The sequence below is a fragment of the Osmia lignaria genome, unplaced genomic scaffold (assembly GCF_051020975.1).
Source record: "Osmia lignaria lignaria isolate PbOS001 unplaced genomic scaffold, iyOsmLign1 scaffold0005, whole genome shotgun sequence".
Classification (NCBI taxonomy): domain Eukaryota; kingdom Metazoa; phylum Arthropoda; class Insecta; order Hymenoptera; family Megachilidae; genus Osmia; species Osmia lignaria.
This window is the reverse complement of record NW_027478162.1, coordinates 21,485,328-21,503,495: the sequence shown is the minus strand read 5'-3', so window position 1 is coordinate 21,503,495 and position 18,168 is coordinate 21,485,328.

Here is an 18,168-nt window from a genome sequence, read left to right as displayed (position 1 = left end):
AGAGATACAGAAACACCGTGGCCCCTTTCTTTGAGATAACTCTGCACTAGTGCGAGCCGCAAATGCCACTTGCAGCTTAGCTGTGCAGAAGAAGAACAACAAGAAGAAGAAATATCTCGAAATATGTCCGTCAGGCCCCTTCCCTTGAGATAAATCTGCAAATATCTCGGAAACGAAGCGAGCTATGGCAAAATGTTAAGAGACCTTATTTGTAGAGAGTTATGTTTCCTACAATTTATGTTCTATGATATTTTTTGATCAGAAGCGTAGTTTTCGAGATATATCGAGATATTTAAAAGTTCCGAAGCCGCACCAACATAATAGAGATACAGAAACACCGTGGCCCCTTTCTTTGAGATAACTGTGCACTAGAGCGAGCCGCAAATGCCACTTCCAACTTAGCTGTGCAGAAGAAGAACAACAAGAAGAAGAAATATCTCGAAATATGTCCGTCAGGCCCCTTCCCTTGAGATAAATCTGCAAATACCTCGGAAACGAAGCGAGCTATGGCAAAATGTTAAGAGACCGTTTTTGTAGAGAATTAAGTTTCCTACTTTTTACGTTCTATGATATTTTTTGATCAGATGCGTAGTTCTCGAGATATATCAAGATATTTAAAAGTTCCGAAGCCGCACCAACATAATAGAGATACAGAAACACCGTGGCCCCTTTCTTTGAAATAACTCTGCACTATTGCGAGCTGCAAATGCCACTTCCAGCTTAGCTGTGCAGAAGAAGAACAACAAGAATAAGAAATATCTCGAAATATGTCCGTCAGGCCCCTTCCCTTGAGATAAATCTGCAAATATCTCGGAAACGAAGAGAGCTATGGCAAAATGTTAAGAGACCTTTTTTGTAGAGAATTAAGTTTCCTACTATTTATGTTCTATGATATTTTTTGATCAGATGCGTAGTTCTCGAGATATATCAAGATATTTAAAAGTTCCGAAGCCGCACCAATATAATAGAGATACAGAAACACCGTGGCCCCTTTCTTTGAGATAACTCTGCACTATTGCGTGCTGCAAATGCCACTTCCAGCTTAGCTGTGCAGAAGAAGAACAACAAGAAGAAGAAATATCTCGAAATATGTCCGTCAGGCCCCTTCCCTTGAGATAAATCTGCAAATATCTCGGAAACGCAGCGAGCTATGGCAAAATGTTAAGAGACCATTTTTGTAGAGAATTAAGTTTCCTACTTTTTATGTTCTATGATATTTTTTGATCAGATGCGTAGTTCTCGAGATATATCAAGATATTTAAAAGTTCCGAAGCCGCACCAACAGAATAGAGATACAGAAACACCGTGGCTCCTTTCTTTGAGATAACTCTGCACTATTGCGAGCTGGAAATGCCACTTCCAGTTTAGCTGTGCAGAAGAAGAACAACAAGAATAAGAAATATCTCGAAATATGTCCGTCAGGCCCCTTCCCTTGAGATAAATCTGCAAATATCTCGGAAACGAAGAGAGCTATGGCAAAATGTTGAGAGACCTTTTTTGTAGAGAATTAAGTTTCCTACTATTTATGCTCTATGATATTTTTTGATCAGATGCGTAGTTCTCGAGATATATCAAGATATTTAAAAGTTCCGAAGCCGCACCAACATAATAGAGATGCAGAAACACCGTGGCCCCTTTCTTTGAGATAATTCTGCACTATCGCGAGCTGCAAATGCCACTTCCAGCTTAGCTGTGCAGAAGAAGAACAACAAGAATAAGAAATATCTCGAAATATGTCCGTCAGGCCCCTTCCCTTGAGATAAATCTGCAAATATCTCGGAAACGAAGAGAGCTATGGCAAAATGTTGAGAGACCTTTTTTGTAGAGAATTAAGTTTCCTACTATTTATGTTCTATGATATTTTTTGATCAGATGCGTAGTTCTCGAGATATATCAAGGTATTTAAAAGTTCCGAAGACGCACCAACATAACAGAGATACAGAATCACCGTGGCCCCTTTCTTTGAGATAACTCTGCACTAGTGCGAGCCGCAAATGCCACTTCCAGCTTAGCTGTGCAGAAGAAGAACAACAAGAAGAAGAAATATCTCGAAATATGTCCGTCAGGCCCCTTCCCTTGAGATAAATCTGCAAATATCTCGGAAACGCAGCGAGCTATGGCAAAATGTTAAGAGACCGTTTTTGTAGAGAATTAAGTTTCCTACTTTTTATGTTCTATGATATTTTTTGACCAGATGCGTAGTTCTCGAGATATATCAAGATAGTTAAAAGTTCCGAAGCCGCACCAACATAATAGAGATACAGAAACACCGTGGCCCCTTTCTTTGAGATAACTCTGCACTATTGCGACCTGCAAATGCCACTTCCAGCTTAGCTGTGCAGAAGAAGAACAACAAGAATAAGAAATATCTCGAAATATGTCCGTCAGGCCCCTTCCCTTGAGATAAATCTGCAAATATCTCGGAAACGAAGAGAGCTATGGCAAAATGTTGAGAGACCTTTTTTGTAGAGAATTAAGTTTCCTACTATTTATGCTCTATGATATTTTTTGATCAGATGCGTAGTTCTCGAGATATATCAAGATATTTAAAAGTTCCGAAGCCGCACCAACATAATAGAGATGCAGAAACACCGTGGCCCCTTTCTTTGAGATAATTCTGCACTATCGCGAGCTGCAAATGCCACTTCCAGCTTAGCTGTGCAGAAGAAGAACAACAAGAATAAGAAATATCTCGAAATATGTCCGTCAGGCCCCTTCCCTTGAGATAAATCTGCAAATATCGCGGAAACGAAGAGAGCTATGGCAAAATGTTGAGAGACCTTTTTTGTAGAGAATTAAGTTTCCTACTATTTATGTTCTATGATATTTTTTGATCAGATGCGTAGTTCTCGAGATATATCAAGATATTTAAAAGTTCCGAAGCCGCACCAACATAATAGAGATACAGAAACACCGTGGCCCCTTTCTTTGAGATAACTCTGCACTAGTGCGAGCCGCAAATGCCACTTGCAGCTTAGCTGTGCAGAAGAAGAACAACAAGAAGAAGAAATATCTCGAAATATGTCCGTCAGGCCCCTTCCCTTGAGATAAATCTGCAAATATCGCGGAAACGAAGAGAGCTATGGCAAAATGTTGAGAGACCTTTTTTGTAGAGAATTAAGTTTCCTACTATTTATGTTCTATGATATTTTTTGATCAGATGCGTAGTTCTCGAGATATATCAAGATATTTAAAAGTTCCGAAGCCGCACCAACATAATAGAGATACAGAAACACCGTGGCCCCTTTCTTTGAGATAACTCTGCACTAGTGCGAGCCGCAAATGCCACTTGCAGCTTAGCTGTGCAGAAGAAGAACAACAAGAAGAAGAAATATCTCGAAATATGTCCGTCAGGCCCCTTCCCTTGAGATAAATCTGCAAATATCTCGGAAACGAAGCGAGCTATGGCAAAATGTTAAGAGACCGTTTTTGTAGAGAATTAAGTTTCCTACTTTTTACGTTCTATGATATTTTTTGATCAGATGCGTAGTTCTCGAGATATATCAAGATATTTAAAAGTTCCGAAGCCGCACCAACATAATAGAGATACAGAAACACCGTGGCCCCTTTCTTTGAGATAACTCTGCACTATTGCGAGCTGCAAATGCCACTTCCAGCTTAGCTGTGCAGAAGAAGAACAACAAGAATAAGAAATATCTCGAAATATGTCCGTCAGGCCCCTTCCCTTGAGATAAATCTGCAAATATCTCGGAAACGAAGAGAGCTATGGCAAAATGTTAAGAGACCTTTTCTGTAGAGAATTAAGTTTCCTACTTTTTATGTTCTATGATATTTTTTGATCAGATGCGTAGTTCTCGAGATATATCAAGATATTTAAAAGTTCCGAAGCCGCACCAACATCATAGAGATACAGAAACACCGTGGCCCCCTTCTTTGAGATAACTCTGCACTATTGCGTGCTGCAAATGCCACTTCCAGCTTAGCTGTGCAGAAGAAGAACAACAAGAAGGAGAAATATCTCGAAATATGTCCGTTAGGCCCCTTCCCTCGAGATAAACCTGCAAATATCTCGGAAACGAAGCGAGCTATGGCAAAATGTTAAGAGACCTTTTTTGTAGAGAATTAAGTTTCCTACTTTTTATGTTCTATGATATTTTTTGATCAGATGCGTAGTTTTCGAGATATATCGAGATATTTAAAAGTTCCGAAGCCGCACCAACATAATAGAGATACAGAAACACCGTGGCCCCTTTCTTTGAGATAACTGTGCACTAGTGCGAGCCGCAAATGCCACTTCCAGCTTAGCTGTGCAGAAGAAGAACAACAAGAAGAAGAAATATCTCGAAATATGTCCGTCAGGCCCCTTCCCTTGAGATAAATCTGCAAATATCTCGGAAACGAAGCGAGCTATGGCAAAATGTTAAGAGACCGTTTTTGTAGAGAATTAAGTTTCCTACTTTTTATGTTCTATGATATTTTTTGATCAGATGCGTAGTTCTCGAGATATATCAAGATATTTAAAAGTTCCGAAGCCGCACCAACATAATAGAGATACAGAAACACCGTGGCCCCTTTCTTTGAGATAACTCTGCACTATTGCGAGCTGCACATGCCACTTCCAGCTTAGCTGTGCAGAAGAAGAACAACAAGAATAAGAAATATCTCGAAATATGTCCGTCAGGCCCCTTCCCTTGAGATAAATCTGCAAATATCTCGGAAACGAAGAGAGCTATGGCAAAATGTTAAGAGACCTTTTCTGTAGAGAATTAAGTTTCCTACTTTTTATGTTCTATGATATTTTTTGATCAGATGCGTAGTTCTCGAGATATATCAATATATTTAAAAGTTCCGAAGCCGCACCAACATAATAGAGATACAGAAACACCGTGGCCCCCTTCTTTGAGATAACTCTGCACTATTGCGAGCTGCAAATGCCACTTCCAGCTTAGCTGTGCAGAAGAAGAACAACAAGAAGAAGAAATATCTCGAAATATGTCCGTCAGGCCCCTTCCCTTGAGATAAATCTGCAAATATCTCGGAAACGAAGCGAGCTATGGCAAAATGTTCAGAGACCTTTTTTGTAGAGAATTAAGTTTCCTACTTTTTATGTTCTATGATATTTTTTGATCAGATGCGTAGTTCTCGAGATATATCAAGATATTTAAAAGTTCCGAAGCCGCACCAACATAATAGAGATACAGAAACACCGTGGCCCATTTCTTTGAGATAATTCTGCACTATCGCGAGCTGCAAATGCCACTTCCAGCTTAGCTGTGCAGAAGAAGAACAACAAGAATAAGAAATATCTCGAAATATGTCCGTCAGGCCCCTTCCCTTGAGATAAATCCGCAAATATCTCGGAAACGAAGAGAGCTATGGCAAAATGTTGAGAGACCTTTTTTGTAGAGAATTAAGTTTCCTACTATTTATGTTCTATGATATTTTTTGATCAGATGCGTAGTTCTCGAGATATATCAAGATATTTAAAAGTTCCGAAGCCGCACCAACATAATAGAGATACAGAAACACCGTGGCCCCTTTCTTTGAGATAACTCTGCACTAGTGCGAGCCGCAAATGCCACTTCCAGCTTAGCTGTGCAGAAGAAGAACAACAAGAAGAAGAAATATCTCGAAATATGTCCGTCAGGCCCCTTCCCTTGAGATAAATCTGCAAATATCTCGGAAACGAAGAGAGCTATGGCAAAATGTTGAGAGACCTTTTTTGTAGAGAATTAAGTTTCCTACTATTTATGCTCTATGATATTTTTTGATCAGATGCGTAGTTCTCGAGATATATCAAGATATTTAAAAGTTCCGAAGCCGCACCAACATAATAGAGATGCAGAAACACCGTGGCCCCTTTCTTTGAGATAATTCTGCACTATCGCGAGCTGCAAATGCCACTTCCAGCTTAGCTGTGCAGAAGAAGAACAACAAGAATAAGAAATATCTCGAAATATGTCCGTCAGGCCCCTTCCCTTGAGATAAATCTGCAAATATCTCGGAAACGAAGCGAGCTATGGCAAAATGTTAAGAGACCGTTTTTGTAGAGAATTAAGTTTCCTACTTTTTACGTTCTATGATATTTTTTGATCAGATGCGTAGTTCTCGAGATATATCAAGATATTTAAAAGTTCCGAAGCCGCACCAACATAATAGAGATACAGAAACACCGTGGCCCCTTTCTTTGAGATAACTCTGCACTATTGCGAGCTGCACATGCCACTTCCAGCTTAGCTGTGCAGAAGAAGAACAACAAGAATAAGAAATATCTCGAAATATGTCCGTCAGGCCCCTTCCCTTGAGATAAATCTGCAAATATCTCGGAAACGAAGAGAGCTATGGCAAAATGTTAAGAGACCTTTTCTGTAGAGAATTAAGTTTCCTACTTTTTATGTTCTATGATATTTTTTGATCAGATGCGTAGTTCTCGAGATATATCAAGATATTTAAAAGTTCCGAAGCCGCACCAACATAATAGAGATACAGAAACACCGTGGCCCCCTTCTTTGAGATAACTCTGCACTATTGCGAGCTGCAAATGCCACTTCCAGCTTAGCTGTGCAGAAGAAGAACAACAAGAAGAAGAAATATCTCGAAATATGTCCGTCAGGCCCCTTCCCTTGAGATAAATCTGCAAATATCTCGGAAACGAAGCGAGCTATGGCAAAATGTTCAGAGACCTTTTTTGTAGAGAATTAAGTTTCCTACTTTTTATGTTCTATGATATTTTTTGATCAGATGCGTAGTTCTCGAGATATATCAAGATATTTAAAAGTTCCGAAGCCGCACCAACATAATAGAGATACAGAAACACCGTGGCCCATTTCTTTGAGATAACTCTGCACTATTGCGAGCTGCAAATGCCACTTCCAGGTTAGCTGTGCAGAAGAAGAACAACAAGAAGAAGAAATATCTCGAAATATGTCCGTCAGGCCCCTTCCCTTGAGATATATCTGCAAATATCTCGGAAACGAAGCGAGCTATGGCAAAATGTTAAGAGAACTTTTTTGTAGAGAATTATGTTTCCTACAATTTATGTTCTATGATATTTTTTGATCAGAAGCGTAGTTTTCGAGATATATCGAGATATCTAAAAGTTCCGAAGCCGCACCAACATAATAGAGATACAGAAACACCGTGGCCCCTTTCTTTGAGATAACTCTGCAAATATCTCGGAAACGAAGCGAGCTATGGCAAAATGTTAAGAGACCGTTTTTGTAGAGAATTAAGTTTCCTACTTTTTATGTTCTATGATATTTTTTGATCAGATGCGTAGTTCTCGAGATATATCAAGATATTTAAAAGTTCCGAAGCCGCACCAACATAATAGAGATACAGAAACACCGTGGCCCCTTTCTTTGAGATAACTCTGCACTATTGCGAGCTGCACATGCCACTTCCAGCTTAGCTGTGCAGAAGAAGAACAACAAGAAGAAGAAATATCTCGAAATATGTCCGTCAGGCCCCTTCCCTTGAGATAAATCTGCAAATATCTCGGAAACGAAGCGAGCTATGGCAAAATGTTCAGAGACCTTTTTTGTAGAGAATTAAGTTTCCTACTTTTTATGTTCTATGATATTTTTTGATCAGATGCGTAGTTCTCGAGATATATCAATATATTTAAAAGTTCCGAAGCCGCACCAACATAATAGAGATACAGAAACACCGTGGCCCCCTTCTTTGAGATAACTCTGCACTATTGCGAGCTGCAAATGCCACTTCCAGCTTAGCTGTGCAGAAGAAGAACAACAAGAAGAAGAAATATCTCGAAATATGTCCGTCAGGCCCCTTCCCTTGAGATAAATCTGCAAATATCTCGGAAACGAAGCGAGCTATGGCAAAATGTTAAGAGACCGTTTTTGTAGAGAATTAAGTTTCCTACTTTTTACGTTCTATGATATTTTTTGATCAGATGCGTAGTTCTCGAGATATATCAAGATATTTAAAAGTTCCGAAGCCGCACCAACGTAATAGAGATACAGAAACACCGTGGCCCCTTTCTTTGAGATAACTCTGCACTATTGCGAGCTGCACATGCCACTTCCAGCTTAGCTGTGCAGAAGAAGAACAACAAGAATAAGAAATATCTCGAAATATGTCCGTCAGGCCCCTTCCCTTGAGATAAATCTGCAAATATCTCGGAAACGAAGAGAGCTATGGCAAAATGTTAAGAGACCTTTTCTGTAGAGAATTAAGTTTCCTACTTTTTATGTTCTATGATATTTTTTGATCAGATGCGTAGTTCTCGAGATATATCAAGATATTTAAAAGTTCCGAAGCCGCACCAACATAATAGAGATACAGAAACACCGTGGCCCCCTTCTTTGAGATAACTCTGCACTATTGCGAGCTGCAAATGCCACTTCCAGCTTAGCTGTGCAGAAGAAGAACAACAAGAAGAAGAAATATCTCGAAATATGTCCGTCAGGCCCCTTCCCTTGAGATAAATCTGCAAATATCTCGGAAACGAAGCGAGCTATGGCAAAATGTTCAGAGACCTTTTTTGTAGAGAATTAAGTTTCCTACTTTTTATGTTCTATGATATTTTTTGATCAGATGCGTAGTTCTCGAGATATATCAAGATATTTAAAAGTTCCGAAGCCGCACCAACATAATAGAGATACAGAAACACCGTGGCCCCTTTCTTTGAGATAACTCTGCACTAGTGCGAGCCGCAAATGCCACTTCCAGCTTAGCTGTGCAGAAGAAGAACAACAAGAAGAAGAAATATCTCGAAATATGTCCGTCAGGCCCCTTCCCTTGAGATAAATCTGCAAATATCTCGGAAACGAAGCGAGCTATGGCAAAATGTTAAGAGACCGTTTTTGTAGAGAATTAAGTTTCCTACTTTTTACGTTCTATGATATTTTTTGATCAGATGCGTAGTTCTCGAGATATATCAAGATATTTAAAAGTTCCGAAGCCGCACCAACATAATAGAGATACAGAAACACCGTGGCCCCTTTCTTTGAGATAACTCTGCACTATTGCGAGCTGCAAATGCCACTTCCAGCTTAGCTGTGCAGAAGAAGAACAACAAGAATAAGAAATATCTCGAAATATGTCCGTCAGGCCCCTTCCCTTGAGATAAATCTGCAAATATCTCGGAAACGAAGAGAGCTATGGCAAAATGTTAAGAGACCTTTTCTGTAGAGAATTAAGTTTCCTACTTTTTATGTTCTATGATATTTTTTGATCAGATGCGTAGTTCTCGAGATATATCAAGATATTTAAAAGTTCCGAAGCCGCACCAACATCATAGAGATACAGAAACACCGTGGCCCCCTTCTTTGAGATAACTCTGCACTATTGCGTGCTGCAAATGCCACTTCCAGCTTAGCTGTGCAGAAGAAGAACAACAAGAAGGAGAAATATCTCGAAATATGTCCGTTAGGCCCCTTCCCTCGAGATAAACCTGCAAATATCTCGGAAACGAAGCGAGCTATGGCAAAATGTTAAGAGACCTTTTTTGTAGAGAATTAAGTTTCCTACTTTTTATGTTCTATGATATTTTTTGATCAGATGCGTAGTTTTCGAGATATATCGAGATATTTAAAAGTTCCGAAGCCGCACCAACATAATAGAGATACAGAAACACCGTGGCCCCTTTCTTTGAGATAACTGTGCACTAGTGCGAGCCGCAAATGCCACTTCCAGCTTAGCTGTGCAGAAGAAGAACAACAAGAAGAAGAAATATCTCGAAATATGTCCGTCAGGCCCCTTCCCTTGAGATAAATCTGCAAATATCTCGGAAACGAAGCGAGCTATGGCAAAATGTTAAGAGACCGTTTTTGTAGAGAATTAAGTTTCCTACTTTTTATGTTCTATGATATTTTTTGATCAGATGCGTAGTTCTCGAGATATATCAAGATATTTAAAAGTTCCGAAGCCGCACCAACATAATAGAGATACAGAAACACCGTGGCCCCTTTCTTTGAGATAACTCTGCACTATTGCGAGCTGCACATGCCACTTCCAGCTTAGCTGTGCAGAAGAAGAACAACAAGAATAAGAAATATCTCGAAATATGTCCGTCAGGCCCCTTCCCTTGAGATAAATCTGCAAATATCTCGGAAACGAAGAGAGCTATGGCAAAATGTTAAGAGACCTTTTCTGTAGAGAATTAAGTTTCCTACTTTTTATGTTCTATGATATTTTTTGATCAGATGCGTAGTTCTCGAGATATATCGAGATATTTAAAAGTTCCGAAGCCGCACCAACATAATAGAGATACAGAAACACCGTGGCCCCTTTCTTTGAGATAACTCTGCACTAGTGCGAGCCGCAAATGCCACTTCCAGCTTAGCGGTGCAGAAGAAGAACAACAAGAAGAAGAAATATCTCGAAATATGTCCGTCAGGCCCCTTGCCTTGAGATAAATCTGCAAATATCTCGGAAACGAAGCGAGCTATGGCAAAATGTTAAGAGACCTTTTTTGTAGAGAATTATGTTTCCTACAATTTATGTTTTATGATATTTTTTGATCAGAAGCGTAGTTTTCGAGATATATCGAGATATTTAAAAGTTCCGAAGCCGCACCAACATAATAGAGATACAGAAACACCGTGGCCCCTTTCTTTGAGATAACTCTGCACTAGTGCGAGCCGCAAATGCCACTTCCAGCTTAGCTGTGCAGAAGAAGAACAACAAGAAGAAGAAATATCTCGAAATATGTCCGTCAGGCCCCTTCCCTTGAGATAAATCTGCAAATATCTCGGAAACGAAGCGAGCTATGGCAAAATGTTCAGAGACCTTTTTTGTAGAGAACTAAGTTTCCTACTTATTATGTTCTATGATATTTTTTGATCAGATGCGTAGTTCTCGAGATATATCAAGATATTTAAAAGTTCCGAAGCCGCACCAACAGAATAGAGATACAGAAACACCGTGGCTCCTTTCTTTGAGATAACTCTGCACTATTGCGAGCTGGAAATGCCACTTCCAGTTTAGCTGTGCAGAAGAAGAACAACAAGAAGAAGAAATATCTCGAAATATGTCCGCTGGGCCCCTTCCCTTGAGATAAACCTGCAAATATCTCGGAAACGAAGCGAGCTATGGCAAAATGTTAAGAGACCTTTTTTGTAGAGAATTATGTTTCCTACTTTTTATGTTCTATGATATTTTTTGATCAGACGCGTAGTTCTCGAGATATATCAAGATATTTAAAAGTTCCGAAGCCGCACCAACATAATAGAGATACAGAAACACCGTGGCCCCTTTCTTTGAGATAACTTTGCACTATTGCGAGCCGCAAATGCCACTTCCAGCTTAGCTGTGCAGAAGAAGAACAACAAGAAGAAGAAATATCTCGAAATATGTCCGTCAGGCCCCTTCCCTTGAGATAAATCTGCAAATATCTCGGAAACGAAGTGAGCTATGGCAAAATGTTAAGAGACCTTTTTTGTAGAGAATTAAGTTTCCTACTTATTATGTTCTATGATATTTTTTGATCAGATGCGTAGTTCTCGAGATATATCAAGATATTTAAAAGTTCCGAAGCCGCACCAACAGAATAGAGATACAGAAACACCGTGGCTCCTTTCTTTGAGATAACTCTGCACTATTGCGAGCTGGAAATGCCACTTCCAGTTTAGCGGTGCACAAGAAGAACAACAAGAAGAAGAAATATCTCGAAATATGTCCGCTGGGCCCCTTCCCTTGAGATAAACCTGCAAATATCTCGGAAACGAAGCGAGCTATGGCAAAATGTTAAGAGACCTTTTTTGTAGAGAATTATGTTTCCTACTTTTTATGTTCTATGATATTTTTTGATCAGACGCGTAGTTCTCGAGATATATCAAGATATTTAAAAGTTCCGAAGCCGCACCAACATAATAGAGATACAGAAACACCGTGGCCCCTTTCTTTGAGATAACTTTGCACTATTGCGAGCTGTAAATGCCACTTTCAGCTTAGCTGTGCAGAAGAAGAACAACAAGAAGAAGAAATATCTCGAAATATGTCCGTCAGGCCCCTTCCCTTGAGATATATCTGCAAATATCTCGGAAACGAAGCGAGCTATGGCAAAATGTTAAGAGACCTTTTTTGTAGAGAATTATGTTTCCTACAATTTATGTTCTATGATATTTTTTGATCAGAAGCGTAGTTTTCGAGATATATCGAGATATTTAAAAGTTCCGAAGCCGCACCAACATAATAGAGATACAGAAACACCGTGGCCCCTTTCTTTGAGATAACTCTGCACTAGTGCGAGCCGCAAATGCCACTTCCAGCTTAGCGGTGCAGAAGAAGAACGAGAAGAAGAAATATCTCGAAATATGTCCGTCAGGCCCCTTCCCTTGAGATAAATCTGCAAATATCTCGGAAACAAAGCGAGCTATGGCAAAATGTTAAGAGACGTTTTTTGTAGAGAATTAAGTTTCCTACTTTTTATGTTCTATGATATTTTTTGATCAGATGCGTAGTTCTCGAGATATATCAAGATATTTAAAAGTTCCGAAGCCGCACCAACATAATAGAGATACAGAAACACCGTCGCCCCTTTCTTTGAGATAACTTTGCACTATTGCGAGCTGTAAATGCCACTTCCAGCTTAGCTGTGCAGAAGAAGTACAACAAGAAGAAGAAATATCTCGAAATATGTCCGTCAGGCCCCTTCCCTTGAGATATATCTGCAAATATCTCGGAAACGAAGCGAGCTATGGCAAAATGTTAAGAGACCTTTTTTGTAGAGAATTATGTTTCCTACAATTTATGTTCTATGATATTTTTTGATCACAAGCGTAGTTTTCGAGATATATCGAGATATTTAAAAGTTCCGAAGCCGCACCAACATAATAGAGATACAGAAACACCGTGGCCCCTTTCTTTGAGATAACTCTGCACTAGTGCGAGCCGCAAATGCCACTTCCAGCTTAGCTGTGCAGAAGAAGAACAACAAGAAGAAGAAATATCTCGAAATATGTCCGTCAGGCCCCTTCCCTTGAGATAAATCTGCAAATATCTCGGAAACGAAGCGAGCTATGGCAAAATGTTAAGAGACCTTTTTTGTAGAGAATTAAGTTTCCTACTTTTTATGTTCTATGATATTTTTTGATCAGATGCGTAGTTCTCGAGATATATCAAGATATTTAAAAGTTCCGAAGCCGCACCAACATAATAGTGATACAGAAACACCGTGGCCCCCTTCTTTGAGATAACGCTGCACTAGTGCGAGCCGCAAATGCCACTTCCAGCTTAGCTGTGCAGAAGAAGAACAACAAGAAGAAGAAATATCTCGAAATATGTCCGTCAGGCCCCTTCCCTTGAGATAAATCTGCAAATATCTCGGAAACGAAGCGAGCTATGGCAAAATGTTAAGAGACCGTTTTTGTAGAGAATTAAGTTTCCTACTTTTTATGTTCTATGATATTTTTTGATCAGATGCGTAGTTCTCGAGATATATCAAGATATTTAAAAGTTCCGAAGCCGCACCAACATAATAGAGATACAGAAACACCGTGGCCCCTTTCTTTGAGATAACTCTGCACTATTGCGAGCTGCACATGCCACTTCCAGCTTAGCTGTGCAGAAGAAGAACAACAAGAAGAAGAAATATCTCGAAATATGTCCGTCAGGCCCCTTCCCTTGAGATAAATCTGCAAATATCTCGGAAACGAAGCGAGCTATGGCAAAATGTTCAGAGACCTTTTTTGTAGAGAATTAAGTTTCCTACTTTTTATGTTCTATGATATTTTTTGATCAGATGCGTAGTTCTCGAGATATATCAAGATATTTAAAAGTTCCGAAGCCGCACCAACATAATAGAGATACAGAAACACCGTGGCCCCTTTCTTTGAGATAACTCTGCACTATTGCGAGCTGCAAATGCCACTTCCAGGTTAGCTGTGCAGAAGAAGAACAACAAGAAGAAGAAATATCTCGAAATATGTCCGTCAGGCCCCTTCCCTTGAGATATATCTGCAAATATCTCGGAAACGAAGCGAGCTATGGCAAAATGTTAAGAGAACTTTTTTGTAGAGAATTATGTTTCCTACAATTTATGTTCTATGATATTTTTTGATCAGAAGCGTAGTTTTCGAGATATATCGAGATATCTAAAAGTTCCGAAGCCGCACCAACATAATAGAGATACAGAAACACCGTGGCCCCTTTCTTTGAGATAACTCTGCACTAGTGCGAGCCGCAAATGCCACTTCCAGCTTAGCTGTGCAGAAGAAGAACAACAAGAAGAAGAAATATCTCGAAATATGTCCGTTAGGCCCCTTCCCTTGAGATAAACCTGCAAATATCTCGGAAACGAAGCGAGCTATGGCAAAATGTTTAGAGACCTTTTTTGTAGAGAATTAAGTTCCCTACTTTTTATGTTCTATGATATTTTTTGATCAGATGCGTAGTTTTCGAGATATATCGAGATATTTAAAAGTTCCGAAGCCGCACCAACATAATAGAGATACAGAAACACCGTGGCCCCTTTCTTTGAGATAACTCTGCACTATTGCGAGCTGCAAATGCCACTTCCAGCTTAGCTGTGCAGAAGAAGAACAACAAGAATAAGAAATATCTCGAAATATGTCCGTCAGGCCCCTTCCCTTGAGATAAATCTGCAAATATCTCGGAGACGAAGAGAGCTATGGCAAAATGTTGAGAGACCTTTTTTGTAGAGAATTAAGTTTCCTACTATTTATGTTCTATGATATTTTTTGATCAGATGCGTAGTTCTCGAGATATATCAAGATATTTAAAAGTTCCGAAGCCGCACCAACATAATAGAGATACAGAAACACCGTGGCCCCTTTCTTTGAGATAACTCTGCACTATTGCGAGCTGCAAATGCCACTTCCAGGTTAGCTGTGCAGAAGAAGAACAACAAGAAGAAGAAATATCTCGAAATATGTCCGTCAGGCCCCTTCCCTTGAGATATATCTGCAAATATCTCGGAAACGAAGCGAGCTATGGCAAAATGTTAAGAGAACTTTTTTGTAGAGAATTATGTTTCCTACAATTTATGTTCTATGATATTTTTTGATCAGAAGCGTAGTTTTCGAGATATATCGAGATATTTAAAAGTTCCGAAGCCGCACCAACATAATAGAGATACAGAAACACCGTGGCCCCTTTCTTTGAGATAACTCTGCACTAGTCCGAGCCGCAAATGCCACTTCCAGCTTAGCTGTGCAGAAGAAGAACAACAAGAAGAAGAAATATCTCGAAATATGTCCGTTAGGCCCCTTCCCTTGAGATAAACCTGCAAATATCTCGGAAACGAAGCGAGCTATGGCAAAATGTTAAGAGACCTTTTTTGTAGAGAATTAAGTTTCCTACTTTTTATGTTCTATGATATTTTTTGATCAGATGCGTAGTTTTCGAGATATATCGAGATATTTAAAAGTTCCGAAGCCGCACCAACATAATAGAGATACAGAAACACCGTGGCCCCTTTCTTTGAGATAACTCTGCACTATTGCGAGCTGCAAATGCCACTTCCAGCTTAGCTGTGCAGAAGAAGAACAACAAGAATAAGAAATATCTCGAAATATGTCCGTCAGGCCCCTTCCCTTGAGATAAATCTGCAAATATCTCGGAAACGAAGAGAGCTATGGCAAAATGTTGAGAGACCTTTTTTGTAGAGAATTAAGTTTCCTACTATTTATGTTCTATGATATTTTTTGATCAGATGCGTAGTTCTCGAGATATATCAAGATATTTAAAAGTTCCGAAGCCGCACCAACATAATAGAGATACAGAAACACCGTGGCCCCTTTCTTTGAGATAACTCTGCACTAGTGCGAGCCGCAAATGCCACTTCCAGCTTAGCTGTGCAGAAGAAGAACAACAAGAAGAAGAAATATCTCGAAATATGTCCGTCAGGCCCCTTCCCTTGAGATAAATCTGCAAATATCTCGGAAACGAAGCGAGCTATGGCAAAATGTTAAGAGACCGTTTTTGTAGAGAATTAAGTTTCCTACTTTTTATGTTCTATGATATTTTTTGATCAGATGCGTAGTTCTCGAGATATATCAAGATATTTAAAAGTTCCGAAGCCGCACCAACATAATAGAGATACAGAAACACCGTCGCCCCTTTCTTTGAGATAACTTTGCACTATTGCGAGCTGTAAATGCCACTTCCAGCTTAGCTGTGCAGAAGAAGTACAACAAGAAGAAGAAATATCTCGAAATATGTCCGTCAGGCCCCTTCCCTTGAGATATATCTGCAAATATCTCGGAAACGAAGCGAGCTATGGCAAAATGTTAAGAGACCTTTTTTGTAGAGAATTATGTTTCCTACAATTTATGTTCTATGATATTTTTTGATCACAAGCGTAGTTTTCGAGATATATCGAGATATTTAAAAGTTCCGAAGCCGCACCAACATAATAGAGATACAGAAACACCGTGGCCCCTTTCTTTGAGATAACTCTGCACTATTGCGAGCTGCAAATGCCACTTCCAGGTTAGCTGTGCAGAAGAAGAACAACAAGAAGAAGAAATATCTCGAAATATGTCCGTCAGGCCCCTTCCCTTGAGATATATCTGCAAATATCTCGGAAACGAAGCGAGCTATGGCAAAATGTTAAGAGAACTTTTTTGTAGAGAATTATGTTTCCTACAATTTATGTTCTATGATATTTTTTGATCAGAAGCGTAGTTTTCGAGATATATCGAGATATTTAAAAGTTCCGAAGCCGCACCAACATAATAGAGATACAGAAACACCGTGGCCCCTTTCTTTGAGATAACTCTGCACTAGTGCGAGCCGCAAATGCCACTTCCAGCTTAGCTGTGCAGAAGAAGAACAACAAGAAGAAGAAATATCTCGAAATATGTCCGTTAGGCCCCTTCCCTTGAGATAAACCTGCAAATATCTCGGAAACGAAGCGAGCTATGGCAAAATGTTAAGAGACCTTTTTTGTAGAGAATTAAGTTTCCTACTTTTTATGTTCTATGATATTTTTTGATCAGATGCGTAGTTTTCGAGATATATCGAGATATTTAAAAGTTCCGAAGCCGCACCAACATAATAGAGATACAGAAACACCGTGGCCCCTTTCTTTGAGATAACTCTGCACTATTGCGAGCTGCAAATGCCACTTCCAGTTTAGCTGTGCAGAAGAAGAACAACAAGAATAAGAAATATCTCGAAATATGTCCGTCAGGCCCCTTCCCTTGAGATAAATCTGCAAATATCTCGGAAACGAAGAGAGCTATGGCAAAATGTTGAGAGACCTTTTTTGTAGAGAATTAAGTTTCCTACTATTTATGTTCTATGATATTTTTTGATCAGATGCGTAGTTCTCGAGATATATCAAGATATTTAAAAGTTCCGAAGCCGCACCAACATAATAGAGATACAGAAACACCGTGGCCCCTTTCTTTGAGATAACTCTGCACTAGTGCGAGCCGCAAATGCCACTTCCAGCTTAGCTGTGCAGAAGAAGAACAACAAGAAGAAGAAATATCTCGAAATATGTCCGTCAGGCCCCTTCCCTTGAGATAAATCTGCAAATATCTCGGAAACGAAGCGAGCTATGGCAAAATGTTAAGAGACCGTTTTTGTAGAGAATTAAGTTTCCTACTTTTTATGTTCTATGATATTTTTTGATCAGATGCGTAGTTCTCGAGATATATCAAGATATTTAAAAGTTCCGAAGCCGCACCAACATAATAGAGATACAGAAACACCGTGGCCCCTTTCTTTGAGATAACTCTGCACTATTGCGAGCTGCAAATGCCACTTCCAGGTTAGCTGTGCAGAAGAAGAACAACAAGAAGAAGAAATATCTCGAAATATGTCCGTCAGGCCCCTTCCCTTGAGATAAATCTGCAAATATCTCGGAAACGAAGCGAGCTATGGCAAAATGTTAAGAGACCTTTTTTGTAGAGAATTAAGTTTCCTACTATTTATGTTCTATGATATTTTTTGATCAGAAGCGTAGTTTTCGAGATATATCGAGATATTTAAAAGTTCCGAAGCCGCACCAACATAATAGAGATACAGAAACACCGTGGCCCCTTTCTTTGAGATAACTCTGCACTAGTGCGAGCCGCAAATGCCACTTCCAGCTTAGCTGTGCAGAAGAAGAACAACAAGAAGAAGAAATATCTCGAAATATGTCCGTCAGGCCCCTTCCCTTGAGATAAATCTGCAAATATCTCGGAAACGAAGCGAGCTATGGCAAAATGTTAAGAGACCTTTTTTGTAGAGAATTAAGTTTCCTACTTTTTATGTTCTATCATATTT